At 44.3% G+C, this 24806-nt stretch overlaps 1 protein-coding gene across 14 annotated transcripts in view; it reads right to left on the reverse strand.

Moving 5' to 3' along the window:
- The window catches only part of THRB (thyroid hormone receptor beta), a 173591-nt gene extending 149851 nt beyond the window's left edge, over window positions 1-23740 (reverse strand). For 4 of the 14 annotated variants that reach the window (XM_068935438.1, XM_068935444.1, XM_068935435.1 and 1 more), the window contains exons 1-2: window positions 23658-23740; window positions 19828-19953 (exon numbers count right to left, since the gene is read on the reverse strand). The gene's annotated coding sequence lies outside the window, so the exon portion shown is untranslated. Of the gene's footprint in view, window positions 1-169; window positions 445-9523; window positions 9586-9715; window positions 9888-19827; window positions 19954-23657 lie in introns of those variants that run through there. The other 10 variants (XM_068935447.1, XM_068935441.1, XM_068935445.1 and 7 more) reach the window with 9 other exon arrangements.
- Between the last annotated feature and the right edge of the window lie 1066 nt (window positions 23741-24806).

The raw sequence follows: 24806 nt of genomic DNA on the forward strand, positions 1-24806 counted from the left end.
CTATCTCCCAGCTAAACTGCTGACAACTTCTCTTGATAGTCTTTTTAATTTAAGGAAATAAAACATATAAGAAATTTAAAAAAAAAAAAGCCTTAGAAGAAAGTCAGCATGCAGTGTTGCTGCACAACACAGGTTAAGTTGATGTGAATTTACAGGCATGAATTTTTACCTGCTATTTGCAGATGGTCTCAAGCTACAACTAAAAGCGAGGAGATGCCTGGTACATGCCTTCGCTGCCAGCCTGCGTCCACGCTGGTCCCCATAGGGCTGCCTCACGAGAAAGCCGGATAACAGGAGGGAAGATGGCCTGCCAGATCACAGGTTTTGTGGCCGCAATTCCACCATTTTCTTGCCTTCAGAATTTCGATTTCTCTCTGGAGAGAGGCACAAGCAGCCTGAAGAAGGGATCTCTGGAAAAGCTCTGGAAGTGAAGCTGGGCAACAAAGGTCGAGGGAGAGCAGAAGGCAAGGGTTCATAGACTGTTTGCTTATGTAAATGTGGCTTTTTATGCCTACATTCCTGTGAGCAGAACATGATCAGAAAATGACTTCCAAATAGCAGTCAAGTCCTGGCTCCTTTTTCTGCCCATGAGTTGGCATGCAGGATCAAAGGCTTTGGTCTTGAGCACTGGCTCCGCATGTGCAAAGATCAGACCATGGTATAAGCAAGCTGGCAACTTCTATGCGTGCATGGAAGATGTGTTCAGGACACTTTTTACAGTTATAGTGCAGCTTAAGTAGTTTGTGTAGAGAAAAGTAAGATTTGTTCTCTGTTATTCTGGTATGAATTCAGAATAATTGTATCGACTCCCCTGGACTTACTAGGGGCCAGCCTGGTAACCCAGCCTGTTTTTAAAGCGTGCTCTACACTTACACATGTCCCATTACCTTAAATTACTTATTACTTCACTCATCTCTAACCACGTGAGCTGAAAAACCCCATATCAGAGTACCCATCTCAAGACAAACTTTTTCAGGAAGTTTCAGTCAAAAATGGCCTAGCTGTTTCTGCAGAAGTCGCCAGATAAAATAGGTTCTTCTGTTTATATGTAAAATTTCAGACTGTTCTTTCTTTGAACTACTATAGTTCTCCTATTCCTCAGAGCAGGACTGGTAATTTGGCAGGCAAGGCCCTTATGCCAAGGATCAATCTTCTGTTTTCCCTGCAAAAATCTGATCAGATGTGGAAAAATGGGAGGGGAAGACCTACTGAAGTTTATTTAGCTACTGAAGTTTATTTATGCTCCACAAAATACTAGAATTTGGGGGGGGGGGGAGGAACTTACTTCACTCAGATTCTTGAGCTTCTGAGCTATCAGGCATTTCAGAAGATCTCAAACCACTTGAAAACAGAGAAGGAAGTATGCTATATATACATATATGTCTATATATACGTATGTCTTCCATGCCAGGTAACAGGCACTTGTAAAGAAGTCAACGCAGAGCCTGAAGGCCAGAGGTATGGTCTTGGCTGCACAAACAAGCGTGGCCCTGTCTGCTTGCTTGCCCAGGAAAACTCAGTGCACCTGCAGAAATTCAGCGCCTTGCCAGCCAGCCAGCTATGGTGCCTGCACCCCTACAAGGCAAACCGCGACACACTGGCATGAAGGAGGAGAGGCCAAGAGCGAGCAGCAGACTGCCACATCAAGGCTTGGTCGGGGCAGTTTGGAGAAGGCCTGCTGGCTCCTGCTTTTTCAGCCGTCAGACCAGAACCTCAGCCCAGGTGGGCTGGCCAAGCTCCATCCCTTTCACATCGCCTCGTCTGGAGCTATAAAAGTGCCCCACCAACAGACACCAACAAGAGTACTTCCAAAGCCTGGCCACTGGGCACTAAATCCCTCTGCCTCTCATGAAGAAGGCAAAAGAAGGGCTTAATTATGAAGCAGGTATTATTAGCCTGGCAGGGGAAAGGTTTACAACACTCCATAACCACAGCAGGTTCAATCATAGCTGGGTTTGTTCATATGCTGTCAACATTTACAGCGTTTAGAGCTGATCCACAAAAGGAGGGTTACAGACAAACATCTATACGCCCATTTAAGAAACGGGCAATCCACCCTATAAAGGAAATAGGGCAGGGGAAAGAAGCAGAAGGAAGTAGCAGGAGAAGGGAAGCACCTTAGCCTAACTGCCCCCCTCCTATGTATCCTAAGCCAAAGCGATTAGCCATATCCACGTAGCTGGAGGTAGGACAGGGGAGAACAGCTCCATAGGGAGGATACTATCAGAGGCTCCCCTTCCCCCCCCTCCCACACACACTTGGGAATTAGGGAATTCAGCACTTCCCTGCTCCAGATCACTGCATTTTCCTCCATGCCTGGTTTCCAAGCAGAGTAAGCACTTTTACCTTCACAAAACTGCAGAGTGCTTTAATACAAGCCCTCCTGAAAGGATTACAGTAGAAGATCCTTCAGCCACACAAAACACATTCCCACCATCCACTGATTGGAAAGGTTAGGGCCAGAGTGGCTACAAGCACATTCCGTATGTCCTACCAGGAGAGTGACAATAGGTGAGAGAGATTCATTTTCCCTAGGCAGAGGATGAAAGGAAAAGGGCTTCCCCAGAGGCAAATGGCAGCACAGATCTGACTAACAAAGTAGCGTCTGGGTTCTCCCACAGTTCAAGGGAAATGAAGACAGCTGCCATCAAGATGACATCTTGTGCAGCAATAAACCTGGCAAGAAAGATGACTTCATACATTTTTGGGGGCTATCAGATCAGGTTTTCACCAAAGTCTCCAAAAAGCATGCCAGTGGTCGCATACACATGCGACATAACTGCAAAGGGAGGGAAGATTAAAAAAAAAAAAAGGTTATGAAACTGGGGAAAAACAAAACAAAACCCACTCAGAAACGCAAAAGGATGAGAAAACAAGAGCAAAGGGTCTCATCAACACAACGGCAAGCAGAACTTGTCACTAATTTATCCCTTCCAGAGGCAAGACGACTGCTGCTGGAGGGCAGCAGGCAACTCCAACCACAGCGCAACCCACTCTGCCAACAGCAGGATTGTTGCAGCTGTCAGATTCGGCAACGCGGGCTACTGACAGGAGAACCTACAGGAAACCAGGTGGAGGATGGCATCTCCCCGCACAGGGCTCTTCAAGGAAGGAAAATGTCTCTAGGATCCCTGTCCTATTTCTGGCAAAGGTGGAAACTGTAGTATCTGAGGTAGAGGCCCTTGGCTGGGGGGTGGGGACAGGGAAAGACTTGCACTGTTTAAGACAGCTGAACGCAGAATTGGAGAGTCAGATCTGCTCCCTTCTTGGTGCAGAGCTCCTAAGCGATTTTCAGCTCAAAATTCACAACAAACAGTGATAAATTATTACATTGATACAATTTACAATCAGTGACCACATGCCCCACATATTCTGCATAACCAACTGTATTCACTGGGATCTGATGTTCAGAATTTCATAGTTTCAAAGTTAAAAGGAGATGCAGTTTTCAAATACAACTAGTATTACATAATGCTAGGCACCCTGAAAACTGAAGCAGCAGCATATGTGGACTCTAAAGCTTAATTTATCTGCATATACAGGAAGACTTCATTAAGACTGCATAACCAACCTGAATTCTGCTATCTCTCCTTCCTAGCGTTTGACACGGTAGCCTTAATAATCAGCAACTTATGCAGCTGAACAGATGATCTAAAGTCATCTGGCCCAACTAAGCTGTTTTATTGAAGTACTTGCTGAATGTGTCTACAATAACCCCAATCCTTTCAGCAAGTTACATCAGCGAAACAGTGCAGCATAAATTACATGTACCTTAACAGGGCATATGAAGTACTTTGTGTTCCAGTTACTTTCATTACAGTATAATTTTATTTGTAGAAATATGCAGAAAATCGTAATTATTTTGCTTTAAATTTGAAATTTGTCATTTCTAAGCTAATACTCTTTAAATGCATTTGTGCATGTGCATACATATTCTGGAATTACACTGATACAACTCAGTAAAAAAATCTCACTCGTTTATCTAATTGGATAATGTGTATTAATTTTTTTTATCGCAGAATAAATGCAGTATGGAAAATAAGACATCTCATTTTAAGAAGAGGACTCAAGATTAACCACTGCATTTTCTGAAGCCGCAAACAAAATTATTCTAAGCCTTAAACAGAACGCTACAGTTCCTAATCAATTCAAAGCACCTTACATACAAATGCATCCAATTTCTTTTAAAATAGGTGTGATATATAAAATTCAAATTAAAAATTAAATCCACAAGTAAAATAAAACTATGGAAATCAAATTATTTTAATTTAGAACTAGAAAAAAGACCGTAGGCTGTCACATGAAGACAGTCCTACCTATCAAGAGTTGCAAGGAAGCAGGCAAATTGACCAAGAATGATAAGACTCTATTAAGGGCCAGAGGAAAAAACAATACTAAGGAAGAAATATTCTGCATTTAGTATAGGTAGAAAACCAAGAAGCAGCAGCCTTTCATGTCAAGCTAAAGCATAGCTTGCATGGAGCACATAGCACAGTAGCTGGCGTAGTTGGTCCAAGGGAAATAATGCAAAGTCACAAGTGGGAGGTGAGGAGTTATACCGAGGGAGAGCAAGGTGCACGGGGAAGATAATGGAAGGGAGATCGGAAAGTCTGCAAATCTAGGAAACATGGTAAAGCAAAAGGCCCAGAGCTCGAGAATACTCCACAGTTGCAGATAACGAGGGCAAACACAGGGCTTAAAGAAGCAGTCGTGCAATGGTGATGAAAGCAGCTGATCTTACCCAAATAAATATATTTCTCTTGTGACTACTTTAAAAATGGCTCATCTGCATGCATGTTATTAACCAATATATCAGTTACTGAGCAACTGCCCAGTGATCCAACTACTTATATAGTTGAAAAGTATTTCTGATTTTCTTCAAAGAGCTCCTTTATTTTCCTACATCAAAGCTGTTCTGAAGTATATTTCACAGTCAAGTAAAGTTGTGCCACACCTGTGTATTCCACCCGTGGCTTACAGTTCATTTCCAGGGCTACCAACTCCCATGAAGTAATCCATGGAGCATTCAAACATCAGTGTTAAACTAGACAAAAAATATCTTTTTTTTTTCCAAGATAAAAAAAGTATGCCCTTTGTACACATATTTATAAGCAATTTGGTTCTACGCGTACTTAATCCCTACTCATCCAGCAAATCAAAGACTTACATTTTGACTTTAAATTCACTTTAGAAGACACTCATCTTCTTACTCTGCTTTCTACCTTCCTATTACACGGCTTGACAATCAATCCCTTTATTTCTTCCAAAGGAAAATAAAACCCTAATTTATTGGGCTAGGTTCACCAGAGGACACAGAACAGTTCTGTATTCCAAAATGATCAAACTGCTTTCATGCGTATAACCTAATTGTAAGAGCGTTTGCCATTTTAGTTTATCCATAAAAATTATTACAATTATGTATATTTAAGACACGAGGATATATACCGATTTTTTTTTCAATTGCAGTTTATTCCTTTATTCTTCGACTAATTTATTGTTTTATGTTGTACAGGAGCTTCAACTCCTATTAAGCTACAGTAGGTCAAATAAGATGAGATCTTTATGATCAAAAACATCCAGAATTTCCGTAATTAAAAAAGAAAAAAAGCATTTTATTTGCCTACAGTTCCATCATGTCTAGTCACAGGCTGACACATGCATCTTGGCAGAGTGACCATAAATTGAAAAGGTTAAGAGAAATGACTTTTCGGCCAGTTTTTTTTTTTTTTTTTATATTGATTGTCGCTCTACCATAAGATGTTTAAAGTAAAGTAGCTGTGATGAGTAATAGAGTCAATCTATATCATTCACATGTTGTGAATTACATGAGAAACAACATACGCAAGATTCAGTTAATTTATTCAGAACGTCCTTTTGGACCACATACAACTGATGGAACAACAGGGAATTGAAGAAATACAATTCTTTAATCTTTACACAGAAATTAAGCTTATTTATAGCCTGCCCTTGATTTTCATAACAAAGGCTCTTGTAATACATGTGTTACTTGTTTAGTTATCCCTTTAAAATATGCAAAATCTCAACCCATCCCAAAGAGGACATACACTATTTCTCCACTGCCCAATGACAAGTTCAAAAAGCATCAGAAGCAACACTGCCACACTAACAGCAATGTTGATTATCATACTTTGTTTGTTTGATAGGACAAATTAATCTAAGCAGACTCCCGGACTAACATACCTGTACTGCATTATACAGTATAGACTTACTCAGACAGACAGAGGCCTTACTTCAGTTAAGGAGATACAATACGGTGCACCTTCATGACTTTGAGCAGAATTCTGCTATCATCAACATAAAGAGTTACAGTACAGCATTTATTTATTTGAATGGGGCCACGCAGGAAAGAACCTAGGACTGCACAGGTAAACATTTCCAAAAATTGAGAAGGAGAGAAAAAAGATGCACTGTGGACATATTTAGAAAAATATTTTCTGATTGGTCCTTAGACCCAGCCTGACATTAGAATTCATAAATTTAGATCCTGACCACGTTCTCCAAAAACGAAGGCGAAAGCAAGATTCTACATGCGTCCTGCCTCATTGCATGCAGGCAGGCGGCACGGCTGCCCCGGCACTATTTCTTCCCTTCCTCCAGATGCCATATTCTCCCTACAGTACTACCTTCTGCCATGACAGAGATCTCCTATTAAAGAGTGAATTAGTTTTTCTGGAAGAATTAGAGCTTCAAGTTTGAGAAGAAAATCCGAGGCATGAGGGCTCATAAAAATTGTGCTGCCTTCCTTATAATGCCTTCCCTCATCTCGAGCTATTTACCTGGGCTTGTTTCATATTCATGCCTCTTTTGCCTTCTTCAACTTTTAGTAATAAGCAAACCCTATGTCAGTAAACCAGGATATATGATGCAGAAGAGGTAATGAGCTACAGAATTTCCTCTTCCAAAGAGCCAAAATTCCTAGTCTCACCCTTCCTGCAGCAAATGAGATTCTTGCTGGAGGATGTCCTGCCTCAAATCAGGTGGCTTTTTTGAGATTTCATCTCTTCACTTCCCTCCAGATGGGATCAAATTTGAAGATAGGCTACACCAGACAATAAACCATCACTAACTTCCATGATTTAAGTTTAGCAATCTTTCTCCTCCCTACTTTTCTCTTGGCTGGGTTTTTACATATACCCAAGAGGAAAAAAATCCTACTCATCATCAACAACAGGGAAGCCAGGAAGATATATGCCTACCACAGGTATGCATTATTCTGCAACCTGTTTATGGAATGCCAGGATCTGTTATCACTTACAGTTTGCTCCTCTTCCACCTTAAAAAAGGAAGAAGGAAAAAAAAAAAAGGCAGCAAACAAAATATACTGAACAGGGGAAATAAAATAAACATCAGAGAAAGCACACCTCGCTACTTCAGATGACCCAATATCATAAGCTCTTTGAAAAATACCTGAAGAAACCTGCCGTCAGGGTAAGCAACCTTCAGTGAAAGCAGGTTCACTTTTTCTAAAATGTCCTTTTATACGGAATTTGGAAAAAGCATATACATCGCCCTCACACAACAGGAAACGATCATATAATAAAATTAGTGCAGTATCCTATAGGAGAATGAACAAAAATACTGACATCACTTTCTATTTAGCAAAAGAATGTTCCCACATAGAAATATAAAGCACAATAAACTTGACTTTACATAACGACTTGGACATGCAAAGAATTTCAAAAGCACTGAACACTTTAAAATAGTGTAGTCATGATGTGCTCCACACTAGCTCATATAAGACATGATCCAAAAACCACTAAAATCAATGGGAGATTTTCCACTGACTTTAATAGACATTGGTTCAGGCCATTTCAGCTCTGAACGTCAGAGTCTGTAGAATTAAAAGCTGATGTAAACCACAACTAAATCCTCTCTCTTCCAACACAGAGCCATCGAATGTTTAAATTTCATTGGGACCATCAAGCCGAAGTGACCTCGGTTTCACAACCGGGATGTCAGGACTAGATTAGTTCATCATTAGCAAGTAACAATGAAACACACAATTTCATCCAAAGGCCACCAATTCAAATAGACTGAAAGAAAGTAGAGACTAATTTAAGGGTCCCAAGTATAATATGAAGGGTGATTTTGAGCCAGTTAGTAGAAGGCAAAAAAAAAAAAAAGTCTTGCAAGGAAGGAAGTATGCATATCCAGTTTCACAAAACTTTTGTTGTTACTGTCCATTAAACAGTTGCTCTACCAAAAAAAAAAAAAAAAGAAAGGTTGCACTTTCCAGTGAGTTAGTCCAGCTTTTAACAATAAGATCACTTTTAAAGAAGACTATGCATTTAAATATTTCTATTATTTACATTCCACAGTAAGGGAGACAACCCAAACCTCTAATTCTAAGGCAATACTACTAATGGAACTGTACTGATTACAACCGAAAATTACTTGTTTTACTATGGAAGTTTCTTATAAACAACAACCCTTTCGCTCCATTTTTTCCTCAAATGTTTATTCAGAAGCTAAAGCTGGCAAAACAGGAACCAGAAAATCTAGTAAATTGTCTCAACACACAAGTAGCACTGAACTGTAAAAGGAAAGCAAATTATTTTATAAAAAGATCCACAGTCTATCAATTATGCAAACTCATATTTATGACAGACTAGTTTCGTAAATAAACGCTAAATATATTGCTGCAACTGGCAGATGGCTCAGTTCGTATGTATGAATTTTGTGTTATGTTAAAAAAAAAAAAAAAGTAAAACGCCAATCCTGTAGAAAGTCTCCCGCACCCCCGAGTCAGAATTAGGCTTTATTATAACGTTTTAAAGCTGTGTTTCTCCTTACACTAAGTTGACCACGGAAGTGCAAACAAGGTGTCAAGGAGCCCCGATCTACCTTACCTTACTATACCTCACCAGAACAGGTGCTGCCATTTCTACCAGTAAAACGCCTTCATGATATTGGGGTGGGTGTTTTTTTTTTTTTTTTTTTTTACTCCCGCTCTCCCTTATCAACCCACCCACATCAGCTTTCAAGCTTTCCTCTTCTATTTATAGTTAACAATTAACACATTTGGCTTTTGACTTCAGAGATTTTTTTTTTCCTCCCCCTCTCACGTGTTGTTCCTTTAGAAAGTCAAATAAAACTTCAATGGCTAAACTTTTAACAGGGAAACACCACCTACGTTGCAATAACAACAACAACAATAACAACAATAACAGCAACACGGCAGCAAACACACAACCACCTTGCAAACGCGCCGTCCCCGTCCCCCCGCGTTTTCCGCCTCCCACCTCCCTGACGTCGCTCCGGGTCCGTGGGAACCGGCAGGCACGGCGGACGCGCAGGCCCGCACCCTCCGCGCCGGGGCCGCGCCCGCGGGACGGCGCGCAGCCGCCGCCAGCGCCCGCGAACCGCGGCGGCGCTGCTGCCCCCCGAGGACGGGGAAAGCCCGCACCTTCCCCCCCCCCCTTTCCGATCCCCCTCACCCCGCAGCGCCCGGACGGCCCCGCGCTCCCGAGGCGCCCGCAGCGGCAGCCCGCGGGTCGCTTACCGCGCGGGTTGCGCGGCGCGGCGCCGTCCCTCTCGCCGTGGCGCTCCCGCCTCCCCGCCCGCCGCCGCCGCCGTCTGGCTGCGGACGTGACCTGGATTCCCCCCCGCCCGCGCCGCGCCGCCCCGCTCCGCTCTGCCCGCCGCCGCCGCCTCCCGCGGAGCAGCCGCGCGCACCCCCCCGCCCGCGACCCACCTCGCCTCGGCTCCTCGCGCGCCTCAGCAGCCGTTACGCAACGCGCCCCGCGCTGCCACCGCGGCGGAGCCGAAACCACCCCCGGCCCCGCCGCTCTCGCCGCCGCAGCCACTTGTAGCTGCGGGCGGCCGAGGGCGGCCGGGATCCCCTCCCGCCGCCGCCGCCGCCGGGCGGCCCCGCGGGCGGCGCTCGGGGCAGGGCGGGCCCGGCGCCGCCGCCGAGTCACCCCCGGCTCTGCTCTGCCGAGGGCCCCGGGCGGGAGTGGCGGCTCCGCGCCCGCGGGCAGCATCCTCCCGGAGAGCGGGCGGCGGCGGTGCGGCACCGTGCGGGGAACATCCCGCCGCGGCCAGGGCTTCCCCCGCGGGCCGGGGTTTGCGGGGGGGGGACCGGAGGGTCGGTTACGAGCCGCCTCCGGGGAGAACCGCTATGCTTCGCTGCCGCCGGAGTAAAAACTGCGTTGTCGGTGACTTCAGCCAGCGCGGCCATGAACCGTCCTCGCTGCGGGGCACCAGCCGAGGAGGAGGAGGAGGCGGCCCCCCACAAGCAGAGGCTGAAGGCCGGCAGCCCCTCTTAGTAACTGTCCCGCACGCGCAGGGGCTGTGCCTGAGCCTCGGGGAGCGGCCGCCGCTTTGCGCAAACACACAGTCAAAGGGCTTTTTGACTGCGCCTCATGCGCCCTGCTGGCCTCTCCTGGGTTATTTACCCACGCGCCTTCCCCAGAGGGGCATCTGGGGGCGCGCCGCGGGGCGGCACCTCCGTCGAGGGGCTCCCGCAGGCAAGCTCTCCCTCCTCACCGCTCTGGGGCCGGGAGGCACCCTGCAGCGGGGCCACGGGCCTGCACCCGGCCGGCCCGTGGGGACGGCGGCCCTGGCCACCCGGGCCGTGAGGGGCGCGCGGGCTCCAGCCTACGCGGCGGCGGGACGCTGGGTCTCGCAGCGCGTCGCTGCCCTGCCTCTGCCCAGCCGAAAGCGGGGCGCAGAGCTAGCGTGTTCGTTCGTGCCTTCCAACACGCGAGGCTGTTGCAGGAGGCTGTGCGTTTGCCCGCTTTCGGTCACACGCGGAAAGATGGGCTAGCAAAAGGATGACAGCGTAGCCTCACCACTGATCTCTAACTCATGAGGCCAGAAAAGAAAGGAAGAAAAAATACCTTGTGTCTCATTAACAGCTATCAACCTGAGCGAGTAAGATGCTGTCTGAAGTAACAGGCGTGAAACCAATAGCTGCTTGAAAGAGTAAGATAGGTTTGTTTTCTCCTTAAGGAATTACAGGGAATATTAAACCCTTCTTGCAGTTATAAATCATTTAATGCAAATCATTTAATCCAAACAGAATTTTTACAGGCTCATGCGGCTCACTCATTTTGCCAAGAGTGAGTCATGTACAAATAAAATGAAACCAACAAAGAAAAGAACTCTCATACCATGTGTATGTGGGTGATCCTTTGAAAAACTTATAATTATTTTTTTAACTCTACCGCAGCCAGGCAGACAGGTTTGTGAAGAAAGAGTGAACCTTGATAACTGAACTGCAGCCCATCAACATGCAGTTTTTCCTGCACACAAAAAGTAATACGACAGCTCCCTTGTCAGTCCAACAACAGTAATGGTGTGACCATCTTACCAGCCCCCCAAAACTCATGATTTCAAACAAAGTTGTGTACCAACATATTAAGAAAACAAAAGACTTTTAAAAAAAATAAAAATGTTAAGCGATTAATACTTAGTAAAAGAGTGTGGCAGGCAGTTAACTCACGTAAGGGTTAGTTAAGGACACAAGTTAAAACTTCATTCTTCACTCACCATGTCATAATATGTGCTGCTAAACACAGAGCCCAAAACGAGCTAGTAGAGTGGTGATACGCTGCTCTGAAATGACTAAAATGTAGGGACACAATGTCATGTGACGGTAAGAATGTCAGTCTTAAAATGCGTCATCATCCTCATTGGATGAAACTGATCCACAACACTGACAGCAACATTAAATATTTGTCCGTACTCAAGAGGTACAACTTTGTAATACATTTTAATGCCCATTCTCAGCAAAAGACAAAACATTAGGAAGAGACATAGCTTAGTATCACAAAGCACTCTTCTAGCCATGTAGTTTGTATTTTATCATAGTGCACCAGGACAGATACTCCTGGTTGCTCGCTTGGCCACAGTTTCCCTTCCACCTGCTTGACATGATATTACATGTGGACTGGAAGTCCCTTGTGTGCAGTAAAGGAGAAGTGAGGAAAGGAATGGATGGGAACCCAACAGCGTTTTGGTAACAAATTAAGAAGTTGAACTAAATCTATCTGTCCAGGTCCAGTGCGTAGTCTGGAGACCAGTGAAACAGATGGCCCCAGATTTAGGCAATCCAGGACCCTAAGACATTGTCACTATCAATAGCCCTACCCAGTGCCCTAAATACCACTCTCTGCTTTTGTGATAGCCATAAAAGTAGACCTGCCCAGGGCAGCAGCTACAGAGTGAAGCTCCTTCCTTCCTCCCGCAGCAGAAAGAGAGGTCCTCTTGTTCCCTTCAGGAGTCTGAAGGAAATTCTGCTTGCCCCATTGCTAATGGGGTGTCTCTTTGGGTGGCGTCCGATGCCTACTGTGCATTCACATGAATGCTTTTCTTAAACAGAGACTGTGAGACAGCGGTTCAATCCAATTGCAAGTTATAGAGAAGAGCCTCCTTATGCCTGCAGTATCTGCATTACCTGACGTGGAGCGAGCTCTAAAGAGCGAGGGAGAGAGGGAGCGCACAGCATGTGCAGCCAGGAAATCAATGGGCAAATGTTCCTCCTCCCTTAGAACAGAATTTCAGGTTGTCTGCACGTATAAGCTCGCACTACATCACTTACTCGTGGGTTACATTTTTTATTCCAAACATGAGAGTCAGAAACTTCTTTCAATAAAAAAATCAAGTGGAGACTCTGACCTCATCAAGTGACACTGAGAGCTGGACCAGGAGTGTGTATGACGTAATCCAGCTCTGAGATGAGCTGGAAGAGAATCTGTAAATCTTTCAGGGCATAAAGTTCTTGTCAATGAAACAGTATTTTTTCTTTCTCATGTCAATAGAAAGAGATAACTGGGCACCTTGGTGGATTTTGGCTTTTTACTCCTTCTTGCTCTAAATTTACTTTTCCTCATAAATATTTTTTGCTTGCCTTCCATACCTTTGGGGGTGGGCAAGTGGGGAAGAAGTCTAGTTCAGCTGGGCTTTCGGATTTTAAGTTATCACAGAATCACAGAATGGTTGAGGTTGGAAGGGACCTCTGAAGATCATCTAGACCAACACCCCTGCTCAGGCAGGGTCCTCTAGAGCACATTGCCGAGGATTGTGTCTAGATGGCTTTTGAGTATCTCCAATGATGGAGACTCCACCATCTCTCTCGGCAGCCTGTTCCAGTGCTCAATCACCCTCACAGAAAATAAGTTTTTCCTCAGGTTCAGATGGAACTTCCTGTGTTGTTCCTCCTCTTGACACCTTCCCTTTAGATAGTTTTACACATTGATCAGATCCCCCCGAGCCTCCTCTTCTCCAGGCTGAACAGGCCCAGCTCCCTCAGCCTTTCCTCATAGGAGAGATGCTCCAGTCCCTTCAACATCTTTGTAGCCCTCCGCTGGACTCTCTCCAGGAGTGCCATGTCTCTCTTGTACTGCGGAGCCCAGAACTGGACACAGTACTCCAGGTGAGGCCTCATCAGGGCTGAGCAGAGGGGGAGGATCACCTCCCTCCACCTGCTGGCAACACTCTGCCTAATGCACCCCAGGATGCCATTGGCCTCCTTGGCCACAAGGGCACTTTGCTGGCTCCTGGTCAACTTGTTGTCCACCAGGGCTCCCACGTCCTTCTCCACAGAGCTGCTTTCCAGCAGGTCAGCCTGTACTGGTGCATGGGGTTATTCCTCCCTAGGTGCAAGACCCTGCACTTGCCTTTGTTGATCCTCAGGAGTTTCCTCTCTGACCATTTCTCCAGCCTGTCGAGACCCTTCTGAATGGCAGCACAGCCCTCTGGTGTATCAGCCACTCCTCCCAGTTTTATATCATCAGCAAACCTGCTGAGGTGCACTCTGTCCCTTCATCCAGGTCACTGATGAAGAAGAAAAACAAGACTGGACCCAGGACTGACCCCTGGGGGACACCGCTAGGTACAGGCCTCCAACTCGAAGCCTTGCATTTACCATCAACTTGCAGATTTCCTTCTTATTGCTTATTTTGATTGGTTTTTTTTCCCTTGGATCTTTGAATCGCTTAGCAAACCAATTCACATGCAGATGGATTTGTGTCTTTCATAGAGGTATTACACACCTCATCTGCTTGTTTGGGTTTTACTCATGCATTTATACCTAAGCAGGCAGATAGCACAGACCAATAAAACATGAGCTAAGGAAGCAGCTGAATGACATGTTCTCCTAGCACACATTATCTGGTGGGTAGAGGAGTCCCTAATCACTTTTTGAAGTAGGGTCTTGTGAAACATGCAGTTTTTCTTATTCCTTGTAATTCCTCAGGCTTCTTATTTCCTCAGGCCTCCGAAATAGTATGTTCTACAGTGCTTGGGAAAAGGAAATTGAAGATGAAAACAGATATGGTAAAGCAGCACAAAGTATCAGAAATTTAAAATTACCCTGGAGTCTTCTGATTAAATGCGAACCTCACCTTTTGGCAGACAACAAGAATCCGAAACAGTTAATTTCAAAATTTACTACCAGGTAGTAAATAGATACAATAACTTTAGATAAATTTAAATTTACTGTTAATGATAGCTGAGGCCAATCTGCTCTAAATGCCATGAAAGACTCTGAAACATTTTGGTGTTAACTTGAAGGTATTTGGCCAACATTCTACAGTCTTTGCCCAGGCAAAATAATCTTTTACTGTAAAAATTTAGTATCAAACTACTAATACGTTATATCTTTAACTTCCATTTTACCGTACAGTGTAATATATATTTATTTCAAGAGTTCTGGGGAACCTAAAAATAACAATGTAATAATAATATTTTGGCTTTGCACAGAGATCCAATTCCATTCCATCATCAGAATTCAAGGGTAACCACAGCGTGTGTGTGAGAATTGTGTGTGAGAACAGAAGAGAAATGAATGAAAATTGAGACAAATATAAAAGAAAAATAACCTAAGTAAGAAGAAGGAAAGTAAAGGAGAAAGAAACACCTCTACAGGCACAATCTAACCTCCAAGGCACAGTTCATATCAGCACATATTTCAGCAAATACCCGGTTTTGATCTTGCATGCAAAAACACAGCAGGGGATTTTTTTCAAGTTATGCAAGGATGCACAGGGCAAGTAGGATATTAGTGCTTGGTCCACAGAACCAGATGAACAAGAACAAGAAAAATCTGAATGGGGAAAAAGGCAGCAATATTAAGTTATCACTAAAAATCATTTTTTAATTTTGTGTTTCTAAATTGCAACTACAAAGTATTTGGGAAAACAGTCTCAGCCCTCCCACAATAGAAAACTGAAGCAGGCTTCCATACTAAGTAGGAATTGGTGCATATTCTCCGTTTTATTGCAAAAGCTGTTTTACTAAAAGAGGCTATTTGGACTGTTCCCAAAGGATGATGCAGAGGTTCAAGAAAGTTCGAAACAGATCAGACAATTTATGGTCGATAAGTCTATCAATAGCTAGTAAACACCATGATGCAATCCAGTGAAATCTCTAGCTCAGGAAATTCCCATAACCTCTGACTGCCAGAAGTTAGGAAATTCTACACTTGTCATATTTCTTCCAGTCTTTCTGTACTCATCCTCTACTGGTCAGTCAGTAAAAAGCAATTGGGCTAGATGGGCTACTACTGCTATAAACAAAAATGGGGGTTCATATATCCTGTGTTCTAAAAAGACAAGGTCATTGTTGTTATCTTATGATGCCATCTGTGATGAAAATTTTTATGATCTGGGCCTGCAAAGTCTCATAAAAGTGACAGTGGGTCTAATCTGGATTTCACAGAAATACACAGCAGAAGCAACTCCGTTTAAGTTAATAAATTAATATTAGTGACAAATGTAGATGACAAATGACAGACTCATTAACTCAGATCTGTAGCTTTCCCTTCATACCGAATGGAATAGACAAAGGCTGAGACGTGGGACATCAGTGAGGACAGCCTGCCAGGCATGAAGAAATAAGATTAAACTGACCTGCAGAAAAATCTCTAGGTTTGAAACAGGTGTGACAGCACCAAAGGTTTTGGATACAGTTCCCTTTTTTTTAACGGTGGAGTCTTCTTTTGAGAAGAATCAAAGCAAGAGTCAACGTAGCTCTATAAAAAGGTAGAGTAGGAAGATGAATGCTATCCTTTTGCAGACTGGCTAGAAGTCCTACTGAAACCAGATCCCTTGTCCCAAACCACTGCGGTTTCAGTTAAAAGATTAGGGCTTGGAAAGGCTCTTGCAGTTGTAATAATTGTAACTGGGTGACTTCGAGGAAAAGCTAAAATCCACTGGGGAAAGATTTGATTCTGGAGACCTGACAGTAGCAAGAGTTTTGCAAGTTCCCTCATTCCTAATCTAAGACCATATGGAGCTCAACTACCAGGTGGGTGGTATATTAATTGAGGGAATGTGCAGCTTGTCATATTCAAAATCAACTTGTTCTTCGTAACTGAGCATTAGTATGGAAAACATGGCAAGAAATATGGAGATCCTGGGAGACAGCCTCCACCTCTAAGTAAAATAACAAAAACTATGCATCTGGATTCCACTTTTCTACTAAATTCAAAACAGAACTGAGAAGCTTGGTTTCTCTTCTCTGGAGAAGATTATGACATTTACCCATTTTAGCAAATGAAATAATGTAAAATAATACACTATCATATTTTTATTTCATTTTCCATCTTTTGCTTTACCAATATTTTGGTAAGCTTTATTTTAGCAGGCCTAAAACAAGGAATGCATCATATCACTTTACCTTTATCGTCTCAAATTCAGTAACAGTTGGATTTCTGGACGTGTACAGAGTTCCACTGAAGCATTTCAGTCCCTAAGCTCTCTTCAGAGATGTGGAAGAGAATTATTGGTAGCAGAAATATGGTGCTAGCAGAAATGCTATAATGGTATAATACTGTAATTGCATTATTTTAGAATGGCTGCTGTCATTTTTTACTGCAAGTGTAGTGCATGCATACCTGCTCAGTGTAGTACGTAGCACTGGTAGAGTTCCAACAGTCATATTTCAGTAAATGCCAATTTAAACAAGATCCACCTGGCTTACAAGAGGAAAGAGTCTCTAACTGTGATTATGGGCTTCATGTTGTGATCCTTATGCTAATAGTATCTTAAAGAGAAAGCAGCTCTTGCCCTGAAACACCTGATCCCATCAAGAATCCTAGAAGATCCTCTGGAGCTCAACTTCACAAAGCTCTGCAGAACCTGCCAAGGAGGAATCCTGCTTTAATCAAAACTCTGGCTTTTCAAGTGACCTCACTTGCTGAAGCAGTGTGGCACTCTTACCAAATAGACGTAAATCATTGCAGAGGGAAATACTTTAATAATAAGGTCTTATTTTGCTGCTAAAGAGTTAAGTATAACAAGACATAGCACAGCATTCGGTGTGCTCATACATTGGTAAAAAATACTATCTGAGAAGTGGGCATCAGGGAGCCATGAAAAAAAGACAGATGTAATCATTTCCACTCCAAATTCACTGTGCAGAAAAGAGTAGAAATGTAACTTGACACCATACTTTTTTATATTTACCTGGTCAGCCAAAGTCCAATAACATAAAAATCAAAAAGCTAATTGTGACCTCAATGCACTGACAAGTGTTATGTAAACACTTACAGATCCTACCTGGTGCACTCAGACCCACGGCTATATACTCCTGGAACAAATTAGAAACTGGAGCTACTGTAATAGCTGGATATCTCGTTTCTTTAGAATACATTTGAATAAGCAAAACATGAACAAGCAAGGAATGGATGAGACAGATAAGCAGCTAATTCCAATTTGCAGGAACTTCCTGCTTGCTAACTCATCCACTACAGTCAGCCCTCTTCCTTCAGAAAGAAATATCCACCAATTCTACATTCTGGTCCGGGGAATGTAGAAATGTACAGAAACAGGCTGAACAACTCTCAGTTTTTTAATTGTCTTTATAAAAATGAGAACTCAGGGAGGAGTTGAGGATGATTAGGAACTGATGATAGGATGCACTGCCTGATTTTCCTCCCTCTAAACACATCACTTCGTTTTTTTTCAATTCTCCAGGTTTTCAGACACATCAAGAGCAGTTATTTGTTCTTTCTAAAGACTAACTCTTTTGAGAACTGGCACTTACACTGTCTGTGAAAAGGAAATAAACCTTTGACAAATTCTTACCTTCTAAAACCACTTTTTAATGGTTTAATGACTTTTTAAAACCAACAAATTGAATTTTGCCAAAAATGTCATTGCAAAACAGAAAGTGCTTCTCAACCCTGACTACAGAATCGCCACTGCAATGTAATAATCACCTGAAGGGAGAAGGTTCTTTAGAAAAACAAATGTACATTTATTGTTAATTACAGCGCCATATTTCATCATTTAACATTGAAAATGCCCACTAATAAAATAGCACTCATTGTTTTTATAATATTTCCACTTCAAAATGTTATTTTCAGAACTCTAATTGATCCTCCAAACGAGCTTTATTAATCATTGACAGAAAGCTGGCAAAACCCTACTTCGTACTTTGGCAACCTTTCAAAATGTCCAATTAGGTCAAATCAGGAAAGCTCTAGAAACCAATTACAGCAGAACTTCTAAGCCAAAAAAACTCATTGTACTCTGAAACAACTGCAACATTATAGGAAAGGAAAAAAAAACCTGAACCACAGTCCAGTTATGCATCTGAAATACCACCTCCATAGAAATGGAGTTAGCCACTGGTTAGCCACTCCTTAACCACATCAGTTAAACATATTTGCTCACAGATTTTCCTTATCAGTGTCATAATGTCACCGAGTAGTTCACCATAACAAACAGTGCCAGCCCGTTTCTTAATCTGTCAAGCGAACACTGACTCCCCTTCAATGTTTTTTCTATACATCTCATCTGTAGTGCTCTAATTTCACATGTATACAAAGTCTACACCTTTCTATGAGTTTCACAAGTACTGTACCCCACTTGCATATTTGCACATTAAAAATATGCTGACAACATGATAAAAACAATCTTAGCAACAACAACAATAACCATCTTTACTCAAATATTTGATCTTCGCTTTTGTAGTACTACAGCCTGTAGAGCCATAGGTGCCGGTGGGCTGTTTGGGGTGTGTCTTGCTGCCAATCCTAATCCCACCACCCATAGTAAAGAAGTAATTAGAATTTGAAGATGCCAAAGGGAGGCAAAACAAACAAAAATAGCATTTTAATTAACAGCAAACAATAATTAAAATTCCACATTATGTTTAGCATCTGCACATTTCTAGACTCAGTGCAGTGACTCTGAATCTAATGAGATCATCCAACTAAATCCCAGAAGATGGGACAGATTTCAGATTCTGAGTACCTCTCCCGTCATATCTCAAAACAGTAAATAATTCATTCATTCTCAATGTGAAGATGAATAATTAAAAATTCAAAACAATTAACAGTGTAAAGCGAGCAAAATCCATATATCCCAGCCAGATGAAAGGGGAACAAAATGCGCACCCATGTAATGAGAACAGTTTTGAGTTTTCCATTCCAGATATGCACCTAGCTCTGCAAATTCAGACCACAATGCTCCTCACTTTACTAGACGTAAGATGACACTATTTTCAGTAGCACTTATTTACAGTTCTCTTTTATTATGCTAATCTGCCATTATACTAATATGATTAAGAAGGTGGTGTTACACACCACTCTTTCACCAAAGTCATATAAGTTGCTGCTAACATTTTCTACTACAATCCCCCTCTAATTACAACGTTGATCCTCTCTTCTTCTAAGTTTCTTCCTATCTATTTCAATTACTCTATTTCCTACGCCATTCAGTCTTTGGCTGGCCAGCTTCCTTACAAATAGGATCTGATCACATCATCTCAGCACAAAGTATTCCACTCTGAAGTCATGCTTAGAACAGTCACCTTTCATTCAGAAGTCAAACTTCTTAACAAAAAGCTCCTTACCTTTATCAGGAGGATAGGTTAACTTCCTGAAGTATTACTTTACCATGAGATTGATCAAAGACCATCACCAGGACCTAACCATACAGAAGAAAGTCAAGGGTCTCTCTTGCGCCCATCTCTAGAAACCTAAAGGAAAACATCTGTGAAGTAACCATGTGACTGAGGCATGTTGTCATTTTCCAAAAACAGACCAAACCTTTTAGCAGTTACTAACTGCACTTAAAACTTTAATTCACAAAATGAAGGTAACTGAATTCATAATTCAATTTCTATAACACATTCAAATTTTACAGCCCTGAATATAACATTGAAATCATAGCCACTACTTGGCAGACAATTGCAATATTTTTGCTAATATGCTGACATCTGTTTGTGGCTCTTTTTTATTCCTCCCACTAGTTCTTTACTAATCCATTAATATAAACATCACTACATGTTTGGAAGATCCTTTAGTCCTCTCTTAACTTGCGTTTTGTAGGTTCTTCATGTTCAGACTTTACATGTTTTCTCCCTTATATTTTGCTAAACTGTTAGGTACAGAAGAATAACTGATTATGAATGACATGTATGAAAGCTTTCACTTAGAATGAGCTTCACTGCCTTTGCACAGCATATTTTTTTCAAAAGCCATGTGAAGAATTGTAACAGAAATATTAAGAACTTCATAAAGCAATAAAAACAAACTGGTATGCATACAGGAAGCCAATGTCAGAGCTAAATGTAAGGGATGTCTTTTGTTGTTTGCATCATTACGACTGATTGCAAATATTGCTGCATTGCTTTGTTGACTCGAAAGTTCAGGAAGTTTACTCCATACAGTTTGTTATTGTTTTTATTTATGTCATGCCTTTTCTTCTCCAGCCATCAACACTCTTTTATAACCGCACCACTTTTGAGTTTCTATAAAAGCTTTCCTTGTGTGTTTTTTTTCCTGGTACAGTGGCTAATACCACATTAAAAGTGCTACCTTCCCTTTGGGTAAATGAATAAGCTAGAGGTTATAAGCCCCATGACCCTCCTTTAAATAACTGCTCTGTTCTGCTGTGGCCTAGAAGACCCAACTTGATAAGGGATAGCTATAAGGTTGTCCTCTAGCTTTGAGTAGTAACACGATACCCCACAGTCATGTCTATGTTGCTCTACATGAGCTTCCGAACGCCAGCCTCTATCACAGTTGCTCCTGGTTGGCAATACTTTCCTGGTAGTTGCCTCAGAATCTTTTTTTCTTCCTTTCAGATGTCTATACAATTTATATTTCCTTGGTCTGCAGTACCTCTTCACGGAGTTTCAATTTTTCCTCTTTAACATTTTGGCCTTCTTTCCAACATCCTCCAATTAAGAGAAGAGAGTAGGCAAACTGAAAAAGACTAAGGAGGAAAAACATCTGATGCAGAACAGTGTGTCTGTCTTTTTCAGTTTTCTGGAAGAGCAGTCCAAAGCACATTCAATAATTTCTCAGGTTTGGGTTTCTAGTCATATCTGCCATCCGCATAGTAAAGCTGATCCCTATCTCCCTAGGACAGAAATTTCGCAGTCCTCCAACCCAGAGCAATATCTCCAGGAAGATCTGTAGCAAGTCAGCGATCTGCTCAAGCTGTTTCCTACTCTCTTCTCTTAATACTTTTCCGCAACTTCCCAACCAGCTACCTCAGTTTTTGTGCATTATTCTGGTTGATCTCCAGGTCTAGACAATTCGTATGATGAAAATGAACATATCTCATCTCCGTAGTCTCAGCCGTTTTCTGAGGGCTACTAACCTGCATCTCTTCTTTTTGACTTTTCTAATGTTAGTCAACAAACTCAAATATTTATTTCCTTCTGAAATTTTTTACCTTACTTGGACCACTTCAACTTCTTTTTAATATCTGGTGTTTTCAAGTTTTCCATCATTATCAAAGACGTTTCTTTGGATTTCAATGTTTTCCCAACTGTCTTTCTCAAAAGTTTTCCATTTCAGCTTCTTCCACAAAAACAAAGCATTCCTGTATTAGTATGTTCCCCTTTTTTTTTTCCACTAGGCCTCATTTTAAAGAGGTTCCCTTTTTAAATCTGAGACGATATGTCTTTCTCCATTTCCCTAATAAATCCTTTCCCAAGCTTTTTCCCACTATCTAACAATATCTTCTCATTTACCCCATTGTTCAAGTTTTATGTCAAGTAGTCAATATAATTTTATATTAGAATAATTGTATATTTTCACTTTATGTTCATTGATTCTTTAAACTTTGGCAGCCTATTATGCTGTCTGCTTTGAATTCTTAACTAAAAATAAGTTTTACTCCTTTTGGAAATTCTCCTGCTACAGACTCTACGAACTTTTTAAAATTATACATGGTATCTTTCTGATGAAGGTCAACAGTAGTGGAGTCTAGAAGTGGCTTCCTGCTATCCTTTCCAACTTGTTTATTCCCTTAGTCCCTGCAGTATTTTCTGTCAGGTATGCTTTCTTCCTGGAAAAACAAATCTTTAGCTTGTAAGAGAGAATCCTACATTTTGATATCCTCCTGTATGTTCTGCAGTGCTTTCTTTTTACTAAGCCTCTTTCTGCTTTTCGCTTTCTGGCACCTTCTTGCTATAGTACGTGAACAATCCTCACTCCCCATTTCACCAATTAGCAAAGCTTCCTTCTGTGACGACAATATTCACCTCAGAACATATGGCAACGCTGGACTCTGAAAAGTGCCCAAACTCCAGTTCTAATCAGAATGCTGTTTTTCTGGTTATTCGATCTGGGCATAAGCATTAGATAAATTCTTTTTGACCAGAGGTGCTTTCCTAGTCTAATGAAAACAAATATATCGCTCAGTTCTTAGTTAACTAACATAACCTTGGTAAATAAGTGATCCTGCTTTCCTTGCAGTCAACGGTATTTTGCTACGGACTGTCATGAGAGGAGGCTCTGCCCCGAACGGGGGAAGATTGTTCCGTGACTGAGATACAATCGTGAGAGCCGGGATGTGCCATCTCCTCTCCTCAGCTCTGCCACTTGTTGCTGCGGGACTTCAGACAAGTTATTGCGTATTCCCGCGCCTTGTGTTTTCCACATAATCAGCATTTTCTCTTACTTTCTTTACATCACTTCCCCAGAAGTATTACCAAAGAGCACACTATCCGACTGTACGGTGTTTCCAGGAGGCATTGAGCTGAACTGATTAGCAGGCCAGCAGCATCCACCTTTTTTTTTTTTTTTTTTAAATACTGGTAATTATCTTTCAGAGTCAGCAGTACAACTAACCCACAGCGTCACGGAGACCGCACAACAAATTAACGGGACCAGCCACACGCACTTCCTTACAGCTTTTGTCTTATTTGGTGCCGTCTGGACGACGGCCCCCTCCCCGCACAGGCGGATGCGGGACCCCAGCTGCCCCGCCGCCGCGGTGAGGGCCGGGCCGGGCCGGGCCGGGCTGGGCGCGCAGGGGCGGCGCGGGCCGGCACCCCGCTCCCAACTCGCTTCGTGCCGCCGCAGCGCAGCGCAGCGCAGCGCAGCCTCGCACAAGAAGGAAAGGCAGCCGCGGAGCGGCAAACGGCCCGGGCAAAGCCCTCACTGCCGCGGCCCGGGCACGGCTGGAGGAGGGCAGCAAGGCACCGCCGAGCCCCGCGGCCGGCGCAGGCCGGGCTCCCGCGGCCGGCGCGCCCTGGGCTGCGCGCTCCTCCGGGAGCGGCCGGCACTGCCGCTACGCGGGCGCGCAGCCCCGGCGGCCGCCGCCTCGTGCCGCCGCAGCCGCCGGCGGGCCAGCGAGCCCCCGGCCCGGCCCGGCCCCGGGATGGCCGCGGTGGGGGGCAGAGTAGGGAGGGAGAGCGGCGAGGGGGGGACCGCGAGGTCTCACCTGCCCCAGGCGAGCGCCGAGCGGGAGGCGCCGCGGCGGCTGCGGCGCTTCCTGCGGCGGGAGGCGGGCGCTGTCCCCGGCTGACCCCGCGGCGGAGGCGGCGGGAAGCCGCGGCCGGGGCCGGGGCCGCCCCGCGCGCGGGGGGGCGGTGGGGAGGGGAGCGGGGCCAAGCGGCGGCGCCCGCCCCGCTGCCGCCCCCCCCCCCCCCCCCCCCGGCGGCGGTGGCGCTGGGCCGCGGGCCGTGCGGAGCGGAGCGGAGCGGAGCCGGGCGGCGGCGCGCTGTCAGGGCAGCGCGGCGCTGGGGGCGGCCCGCGGCCGGCGCTTCCCCCCCGCCCCCGGCCGTGCGGCCCGCTGCCCTCCGCACGTTGGCCGCCGCAGCGCGCACTTCCCCCCCAAAAAAAAAAAAAAAAAGCGGTGCAGGAAAGCATCCTCCAGCAGGCGCTCCGCGGCCGCGGCGGAGCCGTGAGCCGCTCCGCCGGCTCGGACTTGCGCCTGCGGGGCGCAGCGCGGCGCGGCGTGCGGGGTGCCGGCGGCGGCAGCAGCGTCTTCCCGGCGGGGAGAGGGCAGAAGCGGCCCCGCTGCGCCGCGGCGCTGTGTCACCTCCCCGTCGGAGTCTTTATTTTTTTTCCCCCCAGCACCAAAAGTGATACCAAATTAATTGTTTTCAGTAAGTGAACGCTCCGACTGCGGGGGAAGTTCTGCCTTCTGAGATAGCGCTCCAGACCTTTCCAGCGCAACTTTGAGCTTTGTTCTGCAAAATCGTCTGAACGGGACATGAAGGTTGCGTAAGAATAGCTGGCGACACTTGAGTTCGGTCTCATTGGGGGTGTTTCTGAAAACAGCTAACAGACGCCCAGCGCCCTACATCTCCCAGGCTGCGCAGAGTTGTTGCGCTTCTTCGGGTTTTGGCTTTTCGCTTTTTTTTTTTTTTTTTTTTCTCACCGCGTTCACCAGGGGCCAGGTGCAGAGGCTGATCTGCGGGGCAGCCAGGATACACGCACATTTGCCTTGCAGGTTTTAATTGGCTTTGGAAAGGAGCGCTACTTCTTTCCTTTTTCAACTACTTTGCCAGTATTTTTACATGTAGTAGGGAATAAAAGGAAAGGGAAAAAAAAGGACAAAGCACAGTTTAGCTATCACAGTGGTGAC

The sequence above is a fragment of the Struthio camelus genome, chromosome 2, assembly GCF_040807025.1.
Source record: "Struthio camelus isolate bStrCam1 chromosome 2, bStrCam1.hap1, whole genome shotgun sequence".
Lineage (NCBI taxonomy): Eukaryota > Metazoa > Chordata > Aves > Struthioniformes > Struthionidae > Struthio > Struthio camelus.